The sequence below is a fragment of the Dendrobates tinctorius genome, unplaced genomic scaffold, assembly GCF_039654945.1.
Source record: "Dendrobates tinctorius isolate UK_male_01 unplaced genomic scaffold, ASM3965494v1 ptg000003l, whole genome shotgun sequence".
Lineage (NCBI taxonomy): Eukaryota > Metazoa > Chordata > Amphibia > Anura > Dendrobatidae > Dendrobates > Dendrobates tinctorius.
The window spans coordinates 43,359,142-43,371,258 of record NW_027361671.1 but is presented as its reverse complement, the minus strand read 5'-3'; positions in this window follow the sequence as shown (position 1 = coordinate 43,371,258).

The window sequence follows — 12,117 nt, the reverse complement described above, 5'->3', positions numbered from 1 at the left end:
CTCGTCCGTCTGGGCTGAATGCCATACAGCGATTCCTGGGCTTCGCCAACTACTACAGACAATTCATTCCTAACTTTTCCACCCGAGTGGTGCCCATCTCAGCCCTGACCCGGAAAGGTATAAATCTCAAGGATTGGCCTCCTGATGCACAGGAGGCTTTTGTTTCGCTCAAGAAGACCTTTGTTGTCACACCTGTGCTCCATCATCCTAACTCTAATGAGCAATTTTTTCTTGAGGTCGATGCTTACTCCATAGGTGCGGGAGCAGTACTTACCCAGAAATCGTCCACTGGTAGAATGAACTGGTGGTTTTTTTCCAAGGTTTCTTCTTCCGCAGAGAGGAATTATTCCGTTGGAGATCGGGAATTGCTGGCTATCAAATTGGCTCTGCAGGAGTGGAGGCATCTTCTTGAGGGAGCTCTCCATCAGGTAGTTATATACACGGATCACAAAAACCTTGCTTACCTTCAAACCGCGCAGAGGCTGAATCCCCGTCAAGCCTGCTGGGCTTTGTTTTTTGCTCGATTTAATTTTGTTCTTCATTTTCGTCCAGCTGACAAAAATGTCAAGGCAGATGCACTTTCCAGAGCCTTTTTGCCTCCTGATCATGAGGAACCTCAGCATATCATTGAACCCTCAAGGTTAGTCGCTGTCGCTTCAGCTGATCTTACCCGGCTTCCCCCTGGGAAAACTTTTGTGTCGGCTCCTGAACGTACTCGTGTCCTTCGGTGGGGTCACGCTTCCAAGTTGGCTGGTCACGCTTGTCAGAGGAAGACTCTGCAACTCATCACCCAATACTACTGGTGGCCTGCTATGGCTAAGGATATCCAGGAGTACATTGCAGCCTGTCCTTCCTGTGCCCTTAACAAGACTGTCAAACATCTTCCTGCTGGTAGGCTTCAGCCTCTGCCAATTCCATCCACTCCCTGGCAGCACATCACGATGGACTTCATCACAGATCTTCCAATCTCATCTGGCTGTTCTGTGGTGTGGGTAGTAGTGGACCGTTTTTCTAAGAGGGCTCACTTCATTCCGCTACCCGGTCTTCCTACTGCTCCTGAACTGGCGGATCTGTTCATCCAACACATCTTCCGTCTCCATGGTTTCCCTCTCCACATCGTGTCCAACAGAGGAGTCCAGTTCACCTCAAAATTCTGGAGAGCAGTTTGTAAACTGGTAAGAATTGAATTGGATTTTTCCTCGGCATACCATCCCCAATCCAATGGTCAAGTGGAGAGGACTAATCAGATCCTGGCTGGATTCCTGCGTCACTTTGTCAACGCGCATCACGACGACTGGGTAGACTTACTGTCCTGGGCTGAATTTTCCTACAACAATCAAGTAAGTGAATCTTCTGGAAAGTCTCCCTTTCTGATTGTCTTTGGACTGCAACCCAGAATACCTCTTCCCATCTCCAGATCATCTGGCGTTCCGGCTGCCAATACTTTCTCTCAAGATTCTTCTAAGGTTTGGAGGGACACCAAAACTGCTCTGGAGAAAGCCTCCCAGTGCAAGAAGAGGCACGTGGACAAGAGACGTTTGGATGCGCCTACCTTTCGCCCCGGAGACAAGGTATGGCTCTCCTCCAAGTATATCTATCTGAAGTTGCCATCGTACAAATTGGGCTCCCGGTTCATTGGACCATTTGAAGTCTTAAAACAAATAAATCCAGTCTCTTATAAGCTGAAGTTGCCTTCTTTTTAACATGTGCCTAACTCCTTTCATGTTTCTCTCCTCAAACCAGTAGTTCTGAGCACCTTCTTTAAGGATCCGGGTACCACTCCTGACCCTGTCTCGGAGGATGATGTTTTTGAGGTAAAATATATCCTGGCCATTAAGAAAGTTAGGGGTAAGACCTGTTACCTGGTGGACTGGAAGGGCTTTGGTCCTGAGGAGAGATCTTGGGAGCCTAGGGAGAACATCCAGGCTCCTCTTCTTCTTAAAAGATTTCACACAGGCTTGAAAAAGAGGGGGCGTAAAGCGAGGGATACTGTTACACCCAGTCCCTGTCGTGGCTCTGCCGCTGCTCCTCGTTCAGGGCACTCACTTCGTGCCTTGCACGCTGTGCCTGTGCAGCAGCCGGCTCCCTGTGTGTCCCATCCTGCTTCTCAGTGTTCAGTTCTCTTCCCTTCCCCACCTCCTGGCGTCCTGTCGGCAGGTCTTGAGCCAGAGCTATTAGGGCACACGCGCACGCCCTCCTGGCTTCTTAAAGGGACAGCGTGCATTTTTCAAAATAAGCAATTATCCAATGGCAGCGCACTGGCTATTTCTGGCCTCTCCTCCATAGGGAGAGCGCCGGAGCAACGAGTATCAATCATTGCTACATCCAGTTCTGTTGCTAACCTGTCTGCGCTGCGTAGCAGTCTCTGTTCATTTTCTTATGCTGTCTGTCTCCACAGAAATATCTGAATCCTGATAACCCTGGTTATACCTGCAATCATCTGGGCAAAAGCCATCCCGTTCCACCAACAGCCATTCGAGTCCGAGAACTGAGTCAAGGTTACTGGAGCCAGCTACACACCATCTACCCGGATCCAGGACCCATCTCATTACGAACTCTGCTGTCATTTCTGCTATCCCTTTTGGTCCCGCTGGGACAGCTGCCATGTGTCCGGGGTCTAACTGGAGGTAGCACCTGTGTCCTCCGGGAATTCCATTTCTGGTCCTGTCTGAGGGGCTTTACTACGGGTACCCGGGGTGCACTAGCTACGCCCCCTTTGGAGCCCCCGGACCGTGGTCCCGATGTTCCACTTTAAAAATAAAAAACGAATGTGAACTTCACCATCTCTGCCTCCACTTCCATTCGTTACAGTAGGGTATTGGCGCACTCACGAAAAAATGGACTAATTTTTTTTAAAAAAATTTTAGTGGTAAAAGTGTAATTTATTCTTTCTTCACTGCTCAAAGGCATAAAATTCTGTGAGGCACATGTGGTGTCAATATGATCACTGCACCCCTAGATGAATTCAATGGTGAATGTAGTTTGTAAAATGAGTTCACATATGAGAGGTTTCTGCTGTTCTGGCACCCTCAAACAATTCCAACAAAATCTGAACTCCAATATGGCGCCTCTTCCCTTCTGAGCTTTGAACTGTGCCTCAAAAGAAGTATTCCCCCAGATATGGGGTATCGTCATGCTCAGGAGAAACTGCACAACAAATTGTATGGCAGAATTTCTCCTGTTACCCTTATGAAAATGCAAAATTTGAGGCTAAATACATATTTGTGGGGAAAATGTGATTTTTTTTTTTATTTTCACGACTCAACGTTATAAATTTCTGTGAAGCACTTGAAGGTTCAATATGCTCACCACATATATAGATCAGTTTGATCAAGGGTCTAGTTTCCATAAGGTCTGAGGGGCACATTCCTTAGTTGATATAGAAGGCATCTGTTTGAACTAGCGGTGGACACCGGACTCAGCGCTTCCTAGCTGACCCAGGGGATAAAACACAATCTGATATCTTTTCAATTGGACAAAAGGCACACTGAGGAAGGTCTAATGTAGGCCAAAACATTAGTGAATTTTTGTTGTTGGATTTAAATCATTTATTTAATCTCATCTACTCCGAGTGCCTAGTTTTCTTATGTATCATGGCCAGGAAAGTGTCTGGGCATTTCAACCGTTCTTACATTGTGAAGCATGCCCTCCAAATTTTGCAAACACAGAACGGTCTGCCTAAGCACAGTCTGATTTGCGATGTCGCAAATTGATGGAATTCAATGTTGTATATGCTGGTACATTTATATGAGTAGTGTAAAGTAAAGACTGATAATGCAGCAGGCAATCTGGAGATTGGGTTGCTTTGAAATCCCCCATCGGCAGCTGGCAATGGATACATATCACCTACTAAATCCCTTTGAAGAGGCTACTAAAATCATCAGTAGGGAGGACTGTGGCATGTCATACTTATACATTCTCATACATACTTATACTCATACTTATCTAGGATAAAACACTCACAAGCATGTAACAAGGGATGAGGAAGAACAACAACTTCCATATGTTAATCATCACCTTTATGCTGTTGAAGGCCGTTAAAGTCAATGTTACATACAACAGGATGTGGAGGAGGAGAGGCAGCAGCAGGTGGATATGGAGAGGTACATTGAGTTATCCTAGGCACAGGATGATACTGACATTCAAAATGTCATTGATGATGATAATGATGACATAGGCCATGCTACAGAAAGTGAAACAATGAGGCCCTGAATTGTGCTGGAGAGCATGTTAAGCTGCATGCTCGATTGCTTGTAGGATTATAGACTTGTTATGCATGAAGCAAAGGAATGACTATTGGGTAGCTATCCTTTGGACCTTTGCCATAATTAGTGCATTACCAGGATAAGCTGTGTTCCCTGGTCAGTGAAGCTTTTGTTAAGCAGGCCAGGTGGACTTCTGAGTCATTAGATTGGACCAATGGCAAGAACTGGCCTGGTTTGCCATGGGCATACTGTCATTTCAAGTCTCCATTATCATTTCAAACAGGATATTTAGAGTGGCAGCCCCTCCAACCAGGCATCTCCTGCCTGTTTATCATGTTTTTCCTATACTGTAATGCTGTTGCCAGTAGTGGCCACACACAGTCAGACAGCACCTTACTTATCCCATTCTATTCTATACTGCGTAGCTGCTGCCACTGCAATTGCCTATGGAGAGCCAACTCATGCCATTTTACTGTGTTTTATAGCTATACTGTACTGCTGGGGCTGCCAGAGCTTGCCACACACAGCTGGACTTCTCATTTCCTGCCCATCATATTCTGCACTGTGCGGTTGCTGCTGCTGCCACATCCACTGCCACTGCTTATAGACAGCCACACACATCCGCTGTCTGTACATTATGCTCTATAGCTATACTGTTCAGGATAGATAAATCTAAAACTGCTCCCACCAAAACAATAATTTTTGCTTGGCTTTTTAAGAAGCAATTGATTCTTTAGGTTCTAAACAGCAAAATTGGTCCTACTCCCAAAAAACTGACAGTTTGGTAAAAAGTATAGATGACTGAATCTTTTGCAATTATTTTTTTTAATTCTTTATATGCAGCTTATCAATTCTCTATGAATTTCCATTACTGCCATGCTTTTAAGTGCCCATAAAAGATGTGTAACACTCTGAGGTCTCCTAGGACTGTATTGAACACCTTTCGAACTCTTTAACACAAACATAGGCTGAGAAAATGTCATTGACATCACCATATACAGTGCTATGCAAATTAATTGGGACAAAGCATTTTTTAAGTAAAATCGTAAGTTGGTTACCAGTCAGTGATTCAAACCAGTTTTAACTGCTTTGAATAGGCACTCACACCTGTTCGAAGCAGTTAAAACTGGTTTGAATCACTGACTGGTAACCAACTTACGATTTTAAAATGCTTTATCCCAAATAATTTGCACAGCACATATATTTTTTTTTATTTTAAATGGTGAAAAAAAATCCAAAGTTCCTAAAAGAAAAAAACAAAAATGTCGCCATTTCCCAAGATCCGTAGTGTCTCCATTTTTTGTGATCCAGGGCTGGGTGATTATATTTTGGTGCAGATGCGATCTTTTGATCACCCGTTATTGCATTTTAATGCAATGTTATAGTGCTCAAAAAAACATAAGTCTGCCATTTAGACTTTTGTTTATAGTTACGCTGTTTACCTGATGCAGACCCCGAGTTATCATGCCAACCCATCGGCGACCCTCGGTCATGTGACATGGGCGCCAATGGGCGAGATTTGTGACGCACTTCCAGCACGAGCAAGTTAAATACCACTGTCAGATTGACAGCAGCATTTAACATGTTAACAGCCGCCGGTGGATTGCGATTGCACCTGCGGCTGTTAGGGGCACATGTCAGCTTTTCAAATCAGCTGACATGTGCCTGAAAAGTTGCAGGCATTTCGCCGGAGCCCCCAGCAAACAGGGGAGCTCACCTTAGGCGTAACTATACATATAAGGTGGGAAAGGGGTTAATGGTTCAAAAGTATCCATTTATGAGGTTAAATCTTTCCTTTGTGGTGTTTACACATAGGCATTGCATGCAGAATTAGCTGCAGCTTTTTCACAAGGGTGGCATGCTAAAATTATCCCTGTTTGGGGAGTATCAAAAAGTTTATTCTTTGCTAATTTTTTATAAGCCATTCAAAAATAATTTCTGTTTTGGATCAGCAGACAACACATTTGCTGTTTAGATATACACTAGATGCAGCTATGGCAAGTTCTTAACAAACAATACAAAAATTAACCCTATTTTGAAGTTCAGCAGATATTTGCTATTTGCAAAATAAAGACAGTACCGTAATCTCAAGCCATGCCAAAATTATCTCTCTACTAATGGAGCAGCAACAAGTGAAGAAGCAATGGCTTCACAAACATAAGTGGAATATCTATGTTTTGGGATCTGCAATTGGTTTTCTATCCACAAAATGCAAAAATAATTATAACGGCTTATCAATCTGTCCAAAATTTTAATAAATTTATTCTTTAATTTAGCGAACAGGAACATAAATAGGCTAGGGAAGAAGCAATGACTTGCAGTGAAAAGATTACTCCCATTTTTGGAGCAGCTCACTTTTTGTGTACCCTGAAAATGATATACTGCCCAGAAGCAGCACAGTATAGCAGTATAGCTACTAAACAACATGCTGGACAAACTTAGGAGATGTGTGTGGATGTCTAGCGGCAATGGCAGCAGAAGTGGAAGCAACAGGTAGAAAATGATGGGACAGGAAAATAGATGTCTGACAGTCAAGGGTAATCACTGGCAGCCCAAGAATCAGCACAGTACAATTTACATAAGGGGCAAGGAGTAGATGCCCGGCTGGGTGTTGGCCCTTGTAACTGATGGCAAGAGAGCTTGGGGCATTGTCCAAAGAAACGTTCAACCTAACCTAGCTAATCAACTGTTGAGTCTCCACTTGCTGAAATACATCTGTGCAGCAGAAGATAAAACATCTGATCCATCTGTCAAATATACGGTCATCACTGCTGATGCCTCAGCCACTTATTGTAGCACAAAAAGGGGCGCATTGGCTCTGCTGGGAGCAAATAAGGACATCCTGGTCAGGAGTTTGATCAGCAGTCGTCTCTTTGTGGAAGTTTTATTGAGCAGGGAACACGGCTTATTTGGTAATATCAATTTTTACTTAGTTATGTCTTTTGCAAAAAATATTGCAGGATAGGCATCTTCCAGAGAGGCTGAGCTCAAGCCATAATTTCTTAAAAATAAACCGGCTTCAATATGTGACACAACTGTTACTGCACCACAAACAACTTGACCAGGTGGAAGTAGAGTTGGACCACAAGTGGATGTTTGGGAGCTTATGCCTTTTTCCTTGACATACAATCAGGGTTGGATATTTGGAGGTGCAATAGAGAAGGAGGAAGAGTATTAGTAATATGATGAACAGTAGATGATGGTGATAATGACACTGACCAGGTGTTACTTGAGAATTCGGTCTGGCTGACGTAAAGATAAGTGTGAGGTGAAGGGGGAACAACCTGAGACTTGCTCTGATTGCTGGCTGGCTTGCTTTCCCAAATGAGCAAGTGATGTCATGTGCTTATGAGGTTCTGTGGGTTTGCAAATTAAGAGGCAGAACAGAAACAGGTGCCCCTGATGGAATTGAAATTCTGCTATGTAAAATATTAAATGCTATGGTGGTAGGAGAAGTGGACTGAGCAGAACACTGAAGTCTTCGCTGTCAGAGGTAACATCATCCTGCTGTAACTGAGACAAATGATATGACATATACAGTGCCTTGGAAAAGTATTTAGACCACGTGAACTTTTCCACATTTCCCATTACAATCAAACTAAAATGTATTTTGTTGTAATTTTATATGAAATACAAACACAAAGTAACAAGTATTTGTGACATGTAAAGGAAACAATATACAGTATTCTAATTATTTTAAAAATATATATCTGAAAATTGTTACTGCATTTTTACTCAAATCCTCCCACCCCTTCAAAGTCAATACTTTGTAAGAACATTTTTAGGTGCAATTACTGCTGCATGTTTTTTTGGGTATGTTTCTACAAGCTTTGGATGGAGAGCAACTGTGAACAGCAATTTTCAAGTTTTGCCACGGATTAGCAATGAGATTTAGGTCTGGCCTTTGACGGGCCAATCAAACAGATGAATATGCTTAGATTTAAACCATTTAAATGCCGCTCTGACAATATATTTTGGGTCGTTGTCCTGCTGGAATGTGAACCTGCAGCCCATTCTTAAATCTTTTGCAGCGTCTAACAGGTTTTCCTCCAGGATTGCCCTGAATTTAGCTCTATCCATCTTCCCATTATCTCTGACCAGCTTCCCTGAATCTGCTGAAAAAAGTATCCCCACAGCATGATGCTTCCACCACCATGTTTGATGACTGGTTGATGTTTTCAAGGTGATGTGCAGTGTTACTTTTCAGCCACACATAACATCTTTTTAGTTGACCAAATACTTATTTTCCACCATAATTTGCAAAATAAATCTTACCAAATCAGACAAGGTGATTTTCTGGATTTGTTTTCTCATTTTGTCTCTCATAATTGTGGTCTACCTATGATGTCAATTACAGGCCTCTCTCATCTTTTTAAATGGGAGAACTTGCACAATTGGTGGCTGACTAAATACTTTTTTTTCCCCACTGTATGTAACTTTAAAAAAAAAAAAAAAAAAAACATGTACACTTTGTGAGGTAGAAAGTTGCATTTACGTTTCTGGAATTTTGGGAATTTTCTTTTGTCTTTTAAAAAAAAAACCTTTACAAACAGAATTGCAAATCAAATGCAAAATTAAGTGCCTCATGATCTGTCCATGTCACAAGCCAGGAAGCACACTTTCTCGGACAGACAAGCCTTTGTTTCAGAATTTTAACTTCAGCAAAAGAAATAAGAATTAGTAAACAAACTGCCCTCCTTGCTTGTAGTGCACCAAGAATGAAAAAATAATTAGTGTTATTAAATTGCTTTACTGCAGTATATTACAAAACAATTAATTTACAGTCACACAGACTCTTTAGGTCTTGCACCTCCCCTATCATTTGAATATATGTATTATTCACAGACTGAGACTACTACTCCACTCCAATTTTCTAAGTTATTTAGCTGTGCCGAAGTAAACTACACTCTGATTGACACTATTCTTCCCTATTTCTAATGATGAGCTTTGCGCTCTGACATCCTATCCATAGGTTCTAAAACACTAAAATGGATGTTGTTTTCATTGTCTCATCTTTTGTACTGGCTGTATTTGGCTGCACTAGACCATGTGATGTAATAGTTGCATTACATTATGAAGAAGAAGAACTCTCTAACTGATGCCATTTTTGGCAATGTGTGAAATGGTGTCAGGTATTTTTTTTAGTGATCCATATGAATTGATTCCCAAATTGTTCAAATTTGCTGTGACCTGCAAATTTCATGAAATTCTATTTGGAAATGATTATCAGCGGATTGATTTAATAATCTCTAGTAAAAAGCCATTATTTCTTCATTTTGCAATCAGCAAACCTGTTGCTGATACCAAAATTATAGGAATATAGAGAGTGGATGGCAGCTCTGGCCATAGTGGTTAGGCCGGGATCACACACAGCAAGATACGGCCAAGTCTCGCAGGTTAAAACCAAGCTCTGGCGCCGGCACTCCGGAGCGGAGCGTGCAGCCACACAACAATACATGGAGCTGCACGCTCCGCTCCGGAGTGTCGGTGCCAGAGCTTGGTTTTAACATGCGAGACTCGGCCGTATCTCGCTGTAGTGTGACTCCGGCCTTAGTCTGTTAAATGCCAATGTCAAGCTATAATATCGGCATTTACAACACGCAGTCCAGAGGTACGATTTTTAACCACCTAGTGGTGCCCCCGTGATGAGATGACAAGGTACCAGTGGGTTACCATTACAGCTGGGGGTCTGCTGACCCTGACAAGATGCCATTTCTATGATAGCCAACCTCTGGATGGCGTTCATATGAGACTGTGATTTTCACTATACACAACAATAATAAAATTGCTGTATAAAGCACAAGCGATCAGCCAAATGCAGGTTCCTGTCCCCTAAAGGGACTACAGAACAGAGTAAAAAGTAAAAAAATTAAAAAAAAATCTAAAAAAAACAAAAAAAAACAAACAACCACAATTTCAAACTAAATAAATGCGAAATAAAAAATACATATACAGTATGTGGTATTTCCACATCCATAAAAATTGTATCTATCAAAATATAGAATTAATTAACCTGATTGGTATATGGCGTAGCAAGAAAAAAAACCTCAAAACGCCAGAATTTTTATTTTTTTTTTGGCTGCCTCAACACTGCAGAGAAATTCAGTAAAAAGCGATCTAAACATTGTATCTACCCCAAATGGTATCAACAAAATTATCAGCTCACGGCGCAAAAAACCAAGGTGACGCAATTGTAATACTTTTTTTTTTTTTTTTTTTTTTAAATCTCCCAATTTTTTTTACCACTTAAAAAAAGCTAAGCACATGATAAAATAATGTCATTCAAAGGTACACTGCATTCCTCTGTATCCACTGCATGTTGTACCATTGGGATTGTTTTCTTATGGGCAATAGTAATTTCCACACTCTCTTTGAATTTCTAGACAGCCCAGTGATTGCATCTCTTCATTTACTGGTAACAAGTGAATATTTTGCTTTTTTTTTCATCCAAGAAAGACATTCCACAAATACCCTATTCCAAGCCTGATGAAGGGTACATTACCGAAACGTTGCCATACTTCATTCTGCGGATTAATAACTTATTTTGGATATGCGGGTAGAAAGTTAAAACCAGTAAAAAAATCAGTTTTGTGCCTATTCTTGGTGTACTGGTCCTTATACAATATTAATTTTCCGACGACGTAGAGAGTAATGTGATCTGATTCCATTGGAATAAGCACCCATTGTATTCTTTGCGACATAAATTGGTGGTTGATTAACCCACTTTTTTTCTACATGTCCACAGAGAAAAATACTTATACCTCTGGATGAAATGGAGAGAAGAAATAAAAGTATAAAAACAGAAAATTGTTCAGTAATGAAGGGTTAAAGGCTTAGTTAGCAATACTTAAGTTTTGGTGCAAGTACAATTTTTTTTTAAATTTATGTTGAGGCTGGTGAACTCAAATTTCAGAAGATCATCTTCAGTCTTCAGTCCTACATTAGATAATGTACTACTAACTATCATAGTTGTGTACAGAAGTGCACATATCCTCATGCATAAATTACTCCACAGTAGCAATTGAAGAGCTTAAACAGTGGTTTGGTCATGGACAGATTATAAAAATATATTAAAAATTTAGTCCAGAGCAGTAGCGTAGCTACCGGGGGGGGCAGAGGGGGCGGTCGGACCCCGAGCTCTGAGGGGGCCCACCGGAGCTACTCTACTGTAACTGTATCGGCGTGCACAGCACACCCATACAGCTACATTCTGCGGCAGAGCAGGGAGAATCGATCTCCCTACTCTGCCGCCCAGCCGCTATGGGCCCCTGAGAAGGTGGGGGGCCCCGGTGCCAGCAGTGCGCCCCCCACCTCACAGCCAGCAATGTCGTCCTGGGCTATTCTGTGCGCATAGGACCTGTGATGAGGTCACGGGAGGGGCGGAGTCAGGGGGTCACATGATCAGGGGCTTCAACGGCTGCAGGGCTCTGCTGTACTGGTTGTCATGGTGCTGGATGAGGTGAAATAAGTTTCTGTGTGGGCTCAGGAGGGGTTTACAGGGTGGATTTAGCAGAGCTGTGTGTGTATGAGGTGTACAGAGCGGAGCCGTGTGTGTAGAAGGTGTACGGTGCAGAGATATGCATGTATGAGGTGTACAGAGGAGCGGAACCACGTGTGTATGGGGTGAGCGGAGCCGTTTGTGTACAGAGCGGAGCCAAGTGTGTATGGGTCGGGGTGTACAGAGCAGAGCCGTGTGTGTACGGGGTGTGCGGAGCAGAGCCGTGTGTGTGCGGGGTGTGCGGAGCAGAGCCGTGTGTGTGCGGGGTGTACGGAGTACGGAGTGGAGCCGTGTGTGCAATGTGTACGGATTGGAGACGTATGTGTACGAGGAGTATGGTGCGGAGCCGTGTGTGTACTGGGTGTGCGGAGCAGAGCCGTGTGTGTACAAGGTGTACGGAGCAGAACCCGGATG